Source organism: Molothrus ater, chromosome 8 (assembly GCF_012460135.2).
Source record: "Molothrus ater isolate BHLD 08-10-18 breed brown headed cowbird chromosome 8, BPBGC_Mater_1.1, whole genome shotgun sequence".
NCBI lineage: Eukaryota > Metazoa > Chordata > Aves > Passeriformes > Icteridae > Molothrus > Molothrus ater.
In genome coordinates this window covers 32,602,900-32,617,032 of record NC_050485.2, presented here as the reverse complement: position 1 = coordinate 32,617,032, position 14,133 = coordinate 32,602,900, and the positions used below count along the sequence as shown (strand labels likewise).

At 52.0% G+C, this 14,133-nt stretch overlaps 1 protein-coding gene across 2 annotated transcripts in view; it reads left to right on the top strand.

Moving 5' to 3' along the window:
- The first annotated feature begins 4,806 nt into the window (after positions 1 to 4,806).
- The window catches only part of FAM53B (family with sequence similarity 53 member B), a 46,277-nt gene continuing 36,950 nt past the window's right edge, over positions 4,807 to 14,133 (top strand). Inside the window, exon 1 of one of the 2 annotated variants that reach the window (XM_036386157.1) lies at positions 4,807 to 4,873. The gene's annotated coding sequence lies outside the window, so the exon portion shown is untranslated. The remainder of the gene's footprint in view (positions 4,874 to 14,133) is intronic. The other variant, XM_036386158.1, reaches the window with a different exon arrangement.

Below are 14,133 nucleotides of genomic sequence, written 5' to 3'. Positions count from 1 at the left end.
TTTGGGGTTTTAAACCTGCAGTTGCTGTTTACAACTCATTATAGCTGGGTGAGGAAGTGCATGTCCCACCACAGAGATCTCAGGTGTGATCCTCTGGAGAGCAAACAATGTTCTCTCATACAATCTGAATCAGAATTATTTCAGTTCTACACTGGCTGTGAAATCTGTGAGCCCAAAGAGTCAAATGAATGGGCAAATGAGGGGATGAACTGAAATCCCTCACTTAGAACCAGTGGGTTTGTCCCCAGGAGTGCAGGGTGAGGCCAGGTGTGCAGGGCACAGCACACAGATACCTGCAAAGCTGCACAGCTGAGCTGACACAGCCCCTTTGGAGCTATTTTTATGTAAGGACAAGTTCTTGAATAGCTTTTCTGGTGCATTAGGCACAGCAGGCTTCTCTTCATCGCTGACAGTGGCTTCCATGTATTTCTGCATTCCAGGAATGCACTGGCAGCACTGTGGCCATTGTGAGGAAAATCTGCCTGTGCATATACTCTGCTGTGAGCCAGGGTGCCTGGTGTAAGGCTGCCAAATTTTGTGTTATTTCATACCAGACAAAATCTTTAAGCGTGGTATTTAGCAACATACAGCAAAATTTTCAGTGTTTTGGGACTGGGATTGCTTCCCTGATCTTAGCATGCCGAGAGGTGCAGAACATGGCTTGCTGCAGCAATAACCGCTTCATTTTATAGGCCCTCCAAGCATTTTAATGTATGGAATCATCTCCTGTAAAACAGGAGAGCACAAAGGAAATAATTGGGCCAGGGCTTTGCAAAGCTGTGTGGAGATCTGCCTTTGAATTCCTGTTGCTTGCTGCCTTTTCTGGGATGAGAGGAGGGGGAGGCTGCCCTGCACTGCCTTACCTGCTCTGGGTGGTGCACGGCTCTATCCCATGCTTTGGCTGCAAGTAGGTTGAGCATGACCTAACCCTTGTGGTAGCAGCTAAATTGAGGAGCAATTAATGGCTACCAAGGGCTTTCAGTGAAAGGGGATGAGGTGTTATAGCCTCCAGACAAAGGAGGAAAAGGAACGCTGGCCTGTTTTGTTTAACACAAATAAGGGAAAAGCCAACCTGCGGCTTAATTTCCATTTGTTAGGTAACAGGATAGCTTGAAACGAGCCCGTTTCTCTGTTACTGGAAATTAAGCTGAGTGCTGTCAGGCAAACCAGCTGCTGCCAGGTAACACATAAATCCTGGGTAATCACAAGTGCATGAGCCCGTGCTGGAGAAGCAGAGCTAATAGAGCCCAGTGAGGGAACAGACACAAACCTCAGCACAGTCACTGCAGCAGCCAGGTATGCATGGACAGTGTCATCTGTCAAGTAGAGGTGAGGAGAGCGTGCTTATATGAAGAAATTTTAGCTGTTGATAGGGCTGAGAACCGAAATTCAAGCAGAAGGATCTTTCACCCCAGTTTTCAGTAGTAATTGGCCTTGCTGATTGTTGCCTACCCCAGGGCTCCTCAGCTCCATGGGTGCTGCACTGCTGCTTATCCAAGGTGGGGTGATGCTTTGGGGCATGTCTGCAGCTGCCTTGGGCTTTGTGGATGATGGACAAATAACTCTGGGCTTTTCTTAAACCAATTGAAACCCAAATATGACTGACAAAGTGATGGACACACCAGGCTCCCTTATGTATTTCATGGCCTATTTCTTTTATCCATCAATGTTTCCATTGCTCCCAGTCCAGAGCACCCGGATCAGGTGTCACACCCCCTGCCAAGGCAGGGAGGGAGGCAGCAAACACAAAGCTCTTACATGTGTGCAGCAAATGGCCTGTGACATAAAAAAGGGGTTTTTAAGTTTGGTGGAGATCCCACAGTATGCCAAATGTAGTCAGAACTACACTCCTCATCTCAGCCCTCTGCACAGCAATGCTTCACCTGTTTAGGGCATCTGTGATTCAGGTACTTCCTGGCACAGAGCACATTGATCACATTACAGAGATATGCTCATTCCCTGGGCGTGAAATATTTATTAAAAATACTTCTGCTTGCTGTTATAAGGATTTTGTGGATTTGAGGATTTCCCCTGAAAGTGAAGGGTGTTCCTGGAGACCTTTGGTGTAGCCAACATGTCCCTGTAGCCAACATGTCCCTGTAAGTATGTGGCTCCCAGCACAGCTGGGTGACTGGGACATCAGCCTGTGGCTGGGACACTCTGACTCTCTGGCCCTGGGCAAGCCCTTACCTGTGTTCTTTGCCTGGCAGGAGAAGCAGAAGGATAGACCCATAAATAACTGGGATGGCTCAGGTGCTCGGAAGGACAGTGCAGAGTCCTTGTGAAAGGCACGAACTTCTGAAATTGCTGGTAACCCTGGTGCATATGGCATGAATAACAACAAACTGGAGAGACAGCAAAGTGTTGGAAAGGCTACATGGAAAGAAGGCTGTAAATGCAGCCAGATCCTGTGTACAGGGAGTGAAGGAAATGCTGTCTATCCACGCTGCTACATTGACATGTCTCAATGGCTTGGACCCCAGAATCACTTCAGAAGGACCGTGGGGATCATTAGACTTTTTTCCTATCCACTGTTTCCATCCCCATCAGGAAGGCTCCCAGTCAGTGGGTAGCAAATGCACTGACATCTGAGACAAAACCACAAATTAAATCAGCTCACAAATGAACTGAATGAATTTTCTGTCCATGAAGAATAAACTCACTTGGCCAGTTCTTTAAAGCTTGAAAGTTATTTATTTTCTTTTTCCCCCTTCTGACAAAGGGAAAAAGCACTGTCCGGAACCAGGGCCTTTGGGCAGCCAGTTATTTGAACAACATTACTGAAAATGCTCTCTGTGCAAAACAGGTTTGTGCTTCACCAACAGGCTTTCACACGTGCTGGGAATTCTCCACAGCCAGCTCATCTGTTGGGAAGCACAGAGGATGAGAGGCAGAAAATGCTGGGTTTGGAGGGAGCTGCAGAAGCAGACAGAAAACAACTTTCAGCTTGAGCCTTGGAGCCCAAGGCTGCCACGGGAATGGATTCAATTATGCTCTGAGCTTTATTGCTGAAATATTCCACTGGGAAACCATAAAAAAACATTTTCAGACTTGATTCCCGAAGTTCTGGAAAAGGAGTTAGCAAGTGTTTTATTGCTACCAGTCTCAACACGTGATAAGAAAAGCAAATACTGAGTGGGATGGAGGAACATGATGCAAAAGCCCCTTCACATCATCAAATCCTTCTCCCTGTTCATCACCCACTCAGACTGGCCACTCCTGCTAAATTTTATGTGTACTGAGCACGGAGCCACTTTTGTTGAGATCAGCCCTCACTGTGTTGGTGGGAGCTGCTCCTTTGTTAAGTATCTGCCCGCTACTTCTGCCTGCCTTCCTCTTTCTTCACTGCATTAAATACTAAGTGGCAAGACTTCCTCGACAGTAATTTGTCGTCCTGGGCAGTGCTCAGCAGGGCAGGACACCCGGAGCACCGCTGAGCTCACGGCCACAGCCTCTCTCGCCATTCATGCCCTTACTTGTCCCTTACTTGTCCCTACATGCCATCCCCAGCACCGTGCCTGGCCATCCAGCCGGGTGGATGAAATTCAGCCCCAGATTCATTCCTGATGGCATCTGTGTTGTCTGCTCGCATATGTTTACGATTAATGTTTGGGCTCTGTTTTGTAATGAGTCCTAAATCTTCCTTTTAGCTGTCATGTCGTTTCCTTGTTCGCTCGTTACGCTCGCTCTCGGAAGGAGCCCGCATGCTGTGCGTGGTGCAGCCTGGGTGGATGGAAAATGTCACCGAGAGCTCAGTGCTGCTAAAGGCCATTCCCACGTGAAGCCAAGCAGCAGATCTACCTCTAGTACTGCAGGGGACTCATGGCTCCTTCCTAAACAGGATTCAAGGGAACTGAAGAGGGACTTGGGACAAGGGGCTGGACTCGCAGGACAAGGGGGAACAAACTGACAGAAGGTGGGACTGGATGGGATATTGGGAAGGAATTATTCCCTGTGAAGGTGGGCAGGCGCTGGCACAGGGTGCCCAGAGCAGCTGTGGCTGCCCCTGGATCCCTGGCAGTGCCCAAGGCCAGGTTGGACGGGGCTTGGGGCAGCCTGGAATAGTGGAAGGCATCCCTGCCCATGGCAGGGGGTGGAACTACATGATCTTTAAAGGTCTTTTCCAACCCAAACCAGTCAATGATTCTATGAAAGGCTGACAAGAATTAAGGAGCGGGTTTTTATTCGCTGGTGGGTGCAGGGGCGCATGGTGTCCATCTGTGATGTGCCAAAACTTCAGCGCTACTTTTTGCGGGGACCCTTCCATGAGCTGCTGGTGAGTCCGGTTCTCCTGCTCCTCCCCGGGCCGGCCGTGCCACCAGGAGTCACTCTCGGCCTCCGAACGGGCGGCGGAGCCCCACGCGAGCCGCGCCCGCAGCATCCCGGGCTGCGGGGCCGAGTGCGGGCGCTGATGCCGCTGCCAGCTCCAGCCCGCGGCTCCCCGTGGGGCAGCGCCTCACCGCCGCCCGAATCCCCCTTGTTTATTATTTTTGGACTTTCCCCCCTCGACACACGCTCTTTCTGGCGATGTTCAACCCCGGCGATGCCCGTTCGGGGCGGCAGCCGAGGGCCTCCCCCGCCTCCCCTCGCAGCGAGCGCTCCGGTGCGCGGCTCCCCGGGGCGGGCGCTCCGCAGGTGCGGGCCGGGCTCTGCCGGCGCTGGCTCCGCTCAGGAAGTGACAAGCACATTTCCTCCTCCTCCTCCTCCTCCTCCTCCTCCTCCTTCTCCTCCTCCTCCTCCTCCTCCTCCTCGCTCCCTCCCTCCGCCCGCCCCGCCCGCAGCACGGCGGCGGCGGCGGCAGCGGAGCGCGGTCGGAGCGGCGCCCACAGCCGGCCCGGCCGGGCCGCTCCGCCGCCCCCGCGGGACGCGCTCGGTAAGCGATGCCCGGAGCGCAGCGGGGCCGTGCAGCCCCGGGGGGTGCCGGGGGGGAGCGGACAAAGGGCGGCGGTGCGCCCTGCCCGGGGACGGGGCGGCTCGGAGGGGATGGGGTAGGAGGGTGGTACCCCCCGCCGCCACCGCATCCCCGCGGAACGGGCTGGGGATGTTCGCCTTTGTGCCGTCGGGTTTCAGCCCGCCCCGGGGTGAGCGGGGGGCACGGCGGAGGAGCCGCCCGGGCGGCCGGAGGGAGCGTGGAGCGGTGGGATGTGTGTCCGGAGCGGCGGGGGCTGCGGGATGCTGAGCCCGACGTGCGGGGAAGGGGCGGCTCGCCGGAGTTTGGGAGCGGGCAGCGAGCGGTCCTCACCCGCTCCGAGCCCTCTGCCTTTGCCACTGGAATTATTTCCTGCGAAAGGATCAACACGTGCTTTCCTTTCTCCGGGCCGAGAGTGCTGCTCCGGGGGGCTGAGGCTCGGCTGCCGCCGGGCTCGGTGCAGCCCTGCCCGCGTTCGGGGCTCAGCCCCGCGGAGCCGTGCCTGAGCATCCCCGCGGAGATGCTCTCCGGCTCTCCCAGGGCCAGCGCACCCTTCGCACCGTGCCGTGCCTCGCGTTTCACTCCTGGCACGTGTGAGGCGGCTCGGGGCAGCCGGACAGAGGGACAGGCCGGTCCCCGGGGGCATCTCCAGCCCCCGGGGCTGCCGCGATGGGACACGGCAGCGCCTTGCTGTGCGCAGTGCCCTGGCAGGGGGGCTGTCCTGGAAAGCCTGTAAGTCCTGTTTCTCCATTCAGTGGCGTCAGGTCGATCGGGTTCTAAGGTACGTGAAGGTTTCACGTACAGCTGTACGCAGAGATTTCAGAGATTTTCCTCAATAATTTTAGTTTGCTTGACACGGAGAGAGTTTGTAACAGCGCGGTGCCTGTCACTGAGTTGTGCCGCTGCCTCTCGGTGCCGTGCGGTCTCCACAGACGCTGGTGTACCTTGGCAGCTCATCCCCTCCTTAGGAAATCCTCTGGAGTGAAAAGTGAGCGTAATTTGTTATGAAATAGGCTGATAGACAAAACTTCAGTTGGCGATTGAAACCAGATGTGCATATTTTCCTTTTGAATCCTCGAGCAATACTAAAAGTCTGTTTTGACAGATTAAAAACTACTTGCAAATTGCAGAGGTAGCAGTGTTTTGTGATAATCCAGTAAAAACACGGAGGGCTGCGAGCATCTCTGCCCGGTGCTGGGTATTTCCGAGCACAGGAGATGCTGCTGCCATCACAAAGCACAGATTCCCTTGGCCTGCCTCTATCGTGGGCAGAAATATTTACCAGGGCTTGGCTGAGGGCTGGAAAAAGAAATAAAGAAACCCCAAAACAGTGTAGATGATGTTTCTAGAGAAAATGTTTGGGGTGGGTCATGAAACAGATTAATTAGAGTGATAGTAAAAAACCTGAATTTCAGAGTGGTTTGCTCTGTCCGTACCTCTCGTGGCTCGGTGCAGGTTTGAAGTGAGCTTCTGATTCATTTCTTCATTTTTGAGAGTCCTGTGGAGCCTGAGGATGCTTGTGGCAGTGGGTGTGTCACACCCAGCTCTGGCACGGCCCTGCTCAGGGGTGCAGGATCAGGGCTGGATCAGGCACTTTATCGGGAGAAGCATTCAGCCTCCTTGCTTCCAAAAGTAGGGGGGGAAACCCAGCCAAAACCACCTGCCCTGGAATTGCTTCCTTCTCTCCACTTCACCACCCTGCCAAGCCCAGCCACGTGGAGCACGGCCACGCGTGCTGGGCTTGCTGCTGGGTCCCTGCTGGCTCCAGGCTTTCTCAGTCCCAGCTTCAACCCAGAGGAGGGAGGGAGGGGAAACTTCTGTGACTTCCAGCCCTGCGCAGGGCCGAGGTGTCCAGGAACCACAGTGGTTATAGAAAGCAGATGGCCTTTTGCTGTAAATGCGAAACTTTGCATAGAAAATCTGTGCAAATCAGTTCAGTGGATAATTGATTTGTGCGAGTGAGATCCAGATTTTTGTATATGGAGATCAGGCAGACTGTGGGACACAGCCAGCACCAATGTAGGTTAATTGTCAGCTATGGATACCTGCATAAAATAAATACATGTGTATAAATATGCACACATGCAAATAGGCAAACATATACCAATAAAAATTCCCAAATCTGCATTGGTTAATTATATGCAATATTTTTTTTCTAGTAGTAGCAAAGGATTGCTTCACTCTCAGCAAAAGTATAGGCAGAACAAGACACACAGCTTTTTGCCAAAACACCTGAATTTGTGTGCAGAACTGACACCATGGGCTGTGTCCTGCTGGGTGGGGAGGGGAGTGAGCTTTATCCCACTTGTCTATTTATTATTGCTGGTTGATTTCTGATTGCTCAAATGGCAGCTGTGTGGTTTGAGACTCTTCCTCCTTTTTTCTTTCTTTCTTATAATTTTTCGCATAGAATTTTTCTTTTACTTGCCAGGATGGAGGTGGTTTGCACTTGCCTTGTAAAATCTCAGATGGAAAAGAGGACACCCCAAGCTGAAAGGGTGGTTTTGGTTTTGTTCCCTTCCCCCTCCCGTGTCACGTGGTTTGTCAAATGATGTTGCTGGGAAATAGTCCTAATGAACATTAATCTGTGGCAGGGCAGACTTTGGACCAACGGGCTGGGACGGGGCGAGGTGCCAGAGATGCTCAGAGCTGTTTGGAGAGCTGGGTCCGGTCTCCTTCCCACATCCCAGGGGACGGACAGGGCAGGCAGGGCCTTTGTGTCAGATCTGCACCCACCAAAACTCTCTCCTGGAGTGAAAATCCCTTCAGAAAGACAAATTATGTTCCCGTGGCCATGGGGGACCAGGGCAGCCGAGGAGCTGGGATGTTGCTCCTCTGCAGCTCCTCGTGCAAACTCTCTCCTTGGCTGACGTTTTCTGCTCCTTTCTCTCCCAAAACGGGAGGAGGAGGAAGAGGAAGCAAGCCTGCTGACTCGGGGAAACAGAACTAAAACAAATAAAAGCAGGTCTGCCGAGCAGCAGAGGGCTGTGAGAGCCGTGGGACTCACGTGTGGTGGGAGCCACAGCCCCCTTTGCAGGGGTCCCTGCAGGGCTGGGCAAAAATATCACCAAAACAACAGTCTGCTCCTCCGAGAGCTAAATATAAACTCAGAGGGCGAAGAGGAGGGAATTTTCCACCGTGCTTCTCCTCTGTGCCTGCCAGCCTGCCCAGTCGTGAAGCCTGTGGCTGCTCCCCGCAGGGAAGCTCCTGTCCTGATCCCCAGCATGTCATGGGATGAGTGCCACCACTTTCTGCAGGGATGAAACCTTCTGTAAATTCCTTGGAATTGGTCAGGACGTGGGCAGACCTGAGCCCTGGAGCTCTGGTCCTGCCCACAGGTCTCCCCACGAGCAGTGGCCGTGTTGTAGTTGTGAAAAAGGATTTCTCCAAGGTCACACTCTGTGCCTGCAGCTGCAGCCTGGCTGCCCATGACCCAGCTATTTCTGCAGAGCAGCAATGCAGATCGTGGCTCTGCTACAGGCAGCTGCAGGGTCCATGGGCTGCTTTGTTTTTCCAAACTTTTCTGAGCTGGCTGCCTTTAGGGAGACAAAAATTCCCAAGCAAGAGCCTGGCTGGGATGGTGCATCTCAGTACAGCCTGTGGATGTGTGGGTCTTTACTTATCAATAGGTGGGGTAGGGATTGAAAATTAAGAGGTGTGGTGAAATTCCAGCCAGGATTTCTCCTGGCTTCAGGTGGTTTATCCATGAGTTTTGTAACCTGTGGCATTGGATATGTGTGATATTGCATGTTATCCATCTGACATATGCTGTGTAAGATAAATAAGGTTTGGTGTTAGAAGTTTCTTTGAAGTGCAGGGAGGAGTGAACTGCACTAGACTGACCTGGAGGAGCAGCACCAAACCCTGTGGCTGCTCCCAGCACTGCTTGCTGTGGGTCCCTGCATGGATGGGTGGGAAGTACCAGGCCAGTTTGGCTCAGTAACCACTTCATTTGAGTAATATTTTAAGAACTGGTTGAGTGAGTGTAAAAAAATCTGTTCTGGTGCGTTGAGTTTCTGTACCTCCCCCCTAAAAGTGTACCCAAGGGAGACTTGGTCATGGTTTTTGCTTTTAGAGGATTAAATATAGCAGCATCATTGGTGTCACTCCTCTGTAGTCCATTTGAAGCATCCCTTGGGCCACATCATTCCCTGGATTTGTGGCTGCTGGCCATGGCTCTTGCTTTCAGCAGCCAGGGCTCGGGGCTGGCTGTGCGGTAGGTACGGGACCGTGCTGAAAGAGGAGTTTGACTTTTGTGCTTACAAATCCTTACCTCTCCTAGGGTTTGTAAAAAATGGGATCTGGCAAGCTCTGATCCAGCAGCTGGAAAACCTGCTCTCCCTCTCTCTGCTCAAAGCCAGCCCCTGACAGGAAGGAGCTGGGGTTCCTTGGATGGCTGAGGAGGAGCAGGGCTGGGGAGGGGATGGTGCAGGAGGATGTGGCTGCCCAGGTGCATCAGTGACTGGATTTGCTCTCAGTGACTGGTCTGGGCCAGGGGGTCCAGAGACTCACCCCTCATCCTGCTCCTAAAGCCAAGGGCATGAGTCAAAGTGTGTTACTTACTTGCCTTTAAGGTATCTTTTCTGTCCTTTACCCTGTGACAACTCTTGCAGTGACCCCACACAAGCTTTGTGCTCATCTGCCCCGCTTGTGCAAGTGCCATCATCACTGTTCTGCACCAATGGGAAATGCTAATTATAAGGAAAAGGAGTTAATGCAGACAACTGGTCTTGCTTAGGACAGCCTGGCAGCACAGTTAGGCCAGGTGGAGCTGGCCATTTCTCATTTCAAGTGATGTGGGAAAGTCACAATAACTGTGATTTTTGTGTTTCTGTGGCTGCCTTAACCTTACTGAGAACATCCTTCTGGTGTGCTGGGCAGTAGTTGCCAATGCTATGAAATTACTTCAAATGTATATATTATTATCCCAGTTACCAAGTGCTTTGGTTTTTTTTTTTTTTTGTCCCAGCTGGTACAAATGAACATTGTATAATATTTTCAAAAGGACAAGTTTTAATATTATGAACTAGGTGCCAAAAGCTACAATTGTGTGCCAAAGCTGAAGAGCCATTATAATTATAAAGATACAGAAAACATTGGAAATATCCATTTTTGGGTTTGTAGACTCTCTGTTAACTCAGAAAAACAGTAAAGCCTAGAAAAGCTGTGGCTGCCCCTGGATCCCTGGCAGTGTCCAAGGCCAGGTTGGACAGGGCTTGGAGCAGCCTGGGATGGTGGAATTTGTCCCTGGCCATGGCAGGGGGTTAGAATGAGATGCTCTTTAAGGTCCCTTCCAGTCCAGGCCATTCTGTGATTTTTGGGCTGTCAGTTGTGCTCTAAATGAGATGCAGTGCAATGGATGGTACTTCTCAGAGTGAAAGCACCCTGAATGAAGATGTACATTGGCAAAATGCAAATGTTTCATTTAGAAACTCTCACCCACATTTTCGGTTGTGCGTGGTTTGTGTTGTTGGTAGGAATTATTTTTCTTGTGGTGGTTTCAGATGTAAGCATTTGAAACTTAATTTAAAGAACAAGTTCCAGCCCTGCAGCGGGGTGGGTTGTGCTGTCCATGCCCTCCCTGTGCCTGTCTTGTGAACCCCATGATACACCAGAAAGGTGGCAGCTTCAAGGGGAGCTGGACACGAGCCAGGCCAGCCTGTGGAGGAGCTGCTCTGCCAGGCCACCCCCTGACCCCTGCACATCCCACCCTGGCACGTGGGGGCTGCTGGGCACGGGGTGCAACAGCTCACCTGGGCTGTGGGGCAGTGAGCCAGGAGAGCCCTGCTCTGTGGATCACCATTTCTGGTCATCTTCTGAGTTAATTCCTGCTAGAGCACAGACTCAGTGAGCTTAAAGGTCTTTCCAACCTAATGATTCAGTGATTCAGTGTCTTTCAGAAAGGCCCCCAGTGCAGTGATAAAGCCATAGCACTTTATGGCTGAGAGCCCCTGTACAGTCATTTGTGATGCTGTAGCTTATTGCAATGATTATTGTCTGTGTTATTCAGGAAAAAAATTGCACTTTTCCCTTGCTCTGGATCTGCATAGCTCCATCTTCCTGCTGTGCTGGGAGGTGTCCCACTGCTGGTCTGCTCCCTCTGAGGGACCTGCTCAGCTTCTCCTGCCCTCTCTGAGGCAGCCAGGTCATGCTCAGCAGTTACCACTCCTGTCTTGCTCTGTACCTCAGTCTTGAATCCCCCCAGTTACTCCTGGAGTCCCCTCCAGACCTTGGGCAGAGGCGGGGGGAGGCTCCATGGAGTGCAGAACACAGAGGCTGTGCCATCCCTTCTCCTCCTGGAGACCCCAGATTTATGCAGTGGACATATCCCTGCATGCCTGGGGAATCTACTGCACCATGCAGGAGCCTGGGCTCGTGCCCCTGCCTTTGAGGTGAGTGGCTTTTAAGCAATTTAATTTTTTAGGGTGTATCTCAACATCTCTGTCACCAACTGTGCTGGTTGCTTCTCTCTGTTCTGTACCACCACACTGTTCTCTGTATTCAGCACTTTGCTGGTCTCAGCCACTTACAGAGCACTGGTTTTCCTGTTTCCTTCCCAATTACTGCCAGAAATATTGCATGGCACAGGGTGGCAGTGCAGATTCTGCTGCAGTGTCACCAGGTACCTGCAGGTCTGTTTGGGACGTGCCAGTAAAGGGTTATCAGCAGCTGTCATCCACTCCTGTGCACTTCAGTGAGGTGTTTTATACCAGTGCTCCCTTTCACCTGCACAAAGGCTCCAGGTGAGGGGAGAGCTCTTTCCTTGGTGCTGTAATTGTGATTCCTGACTCCCTGACCTTGCACTGAAACCAGAGCCCTGCTCGAGGTCTCACCCACCACATTTACCAGCCTGGCTTGTGCCTGTGCTCAGGGACCATCCCTGCTGATGGCTCAGAGGCCTTTTTGGCATGATCTGATAAAATTGAAGGTGTAAATTTATTTGGAGCTGTTGTTTAAGAAGGATCTATATTTAGTGCCTGCTGTCTAATAGGTTCATCCCAGGTTACTCCTGACAAATGTGACTGTGTTGTTTTCCCTTCTGCTCAGGACAGTAATGTTTATATTCTCTATTCCTTCCTTTTCTGCATCCTGACTAATGATTCCACCATTCTTTCTGTTTTTGTCAGTATGACTTCTTATTGTCCTTAATATCTATAAAATCCCCTCTATCTTGTTTTCTAACAGAACCTGCTGTTTATCTAGCAGTCTCATTCATTTAAGGTGCTGGCCTTATTTTAGGCACTTCATAATGATTTACAAATTCCAGGATTCATTAATCCCTTTGCTCATTAGGGTTGCAAGTTGATACATGTTTTTTCCATGTGATGAAGGTGGACGTTTTTGCTGCCCTATTTGTCCTGGGCAATCATTCATGTTTGTGCACTGACAGAATACCTGGCTTGGTTCCCTTCCTGGCAGCTTTGGAGCAGGGCTGGGATGCAGCATTTAGGTCAGTTCTCCTCGGGATGCTGTTTCAGGAGTGGCCTCTGTGCTTCACACCACGCTGGTGCTGGGGCCAACCCATCTGTCCTTTGGGCTTCCCCTTTCTGTGGCACCAGGGAATCTGTTTCTCTCCTGATTTTCACCCTTGGCATGAGAGAAAGAGATATATATGGAGGCTATCCAGAGATGGAGACCTATAGGGTGGAAAATGCAGATTTTTAATTTATTTTCCCCCTTTATTAGTGCCTATTCACACTGTCATAACTGAGCTGGAGGAGTGAAGGACAGAACTGTGTTCCTGCCAGCCCAAATAAAACCAGGGGCTGTTTGCATTTCCACTTACTTTTTAAACATTTTCCTCACCTCCAAAATGGGCTGCAAAATCTGGGCTTTTATGGCTGCTAAGCTACAGTGGAGCTCATCCTGCCCTGCTCTATGGGAATCCTCTGTGGGCATTACTTCTCTGCCTGGGCAGTCCCTGGTGGGTACCTTGTGTGCCAAAGCTGAAGAGCCATTATAATTATAAAGATACAGAAAGCATTAGGAATACCCATTTTGGGGCTGTAGCCTCTCTGTTAACCCAGGAAAACAGTAAAGCCTAGAAAAGCTGTGCCTGCCCCTGGATCCTGGCAGTGTCCAAGGCCAGGCTGGACAGGGCTTGGAGCAACCAAGTTGGTGCCTCAGGCTTGCTGGAGCTGTTCCCCATGGGAAGCATCTCACTGCTGGCCCTCAGGGACCCCTGATGGAGCCAAACCTGCAGAGGGTTTGGGCTCTACGTGCTGCTGACACCTCTCAGGAGCCCTGAGTGTGTTACAGCAACAGATTCTGTATTATCCCAGCCTTGCAAGCGTCTCCCTGGATATTAAAAACACCAGCTAAAAGCCAAGTCCAAGCTCTCCATGAATGACTCTGTGGAAATGCTGTTGGGCACGTTTCAGTGCTGCTTTGGCTTTGATTTAGGCAGGTAAACACCGTGAGTGGGTGTTTGCTTTGACTTCTCCCTCGTAGCCAAAACTTCCTTTGAGGGCAGGCGAAGCCTCCAGTGCTGTTCCCCATCACAGCTGCTGCCCAGTCTGCCTGTGGCTGGGTGTTGGCAGTGCCTGCCCTGCATGCCTGGGCCTCGTGCTGCCCAGCAGCAGTGGGAACCCCCAGTTCCCCCAGGATCAGGGATGCCCCCTGCCCAGGGCTCTGCTCAGGCTGTGAATAACCCCGCAGAGCCTGGGGCCTCCATCTGGCTGCATCCCAGTTGGGATGGTGCTGCAGGATGACTTCCCTGGCTGGCATCTCCTGCTTGTCCCACACTCTTTCTGCTCTGTCCCCCTTGAATCTGCCCAAAACCACCTGCAGGATGGCTCTGACACCAGAGATAACCTTTGCCATGAGGCGGGTGGTCGCTGCGGGAGCCAGGGTGGGTTCAGCCCATCCTCTCCTTGCCCTGCTGCACCAAGAGCCCCCCCCTGTGCTCATCACACGTTCCCCATCTCCACCAGAGCCACAAACCCGGCTCTTTGGCAGCCCCTGCACGTAGGAAGCATCTTCTGGTACCAGATTGTTGTGTATTTAATGAACCCGAGGAAAACAAGGCAGGCGAAGGCTGCGGGGCGAGGCGAGTTTGCTCCTCAGTCTGCCAAATTCCCCCTCCTTCAGACAACCCACAGATGTTTGGCTGCTCCTGCCTTAAAGAGATTTATGGTAGGTGCAGGGCTCGGAAATTTATGGGGACATGGAAGTGACAATGTGGGCAAGGGTTTCCTGGCCCCATAGGGCTCCTTCCCTCCCCG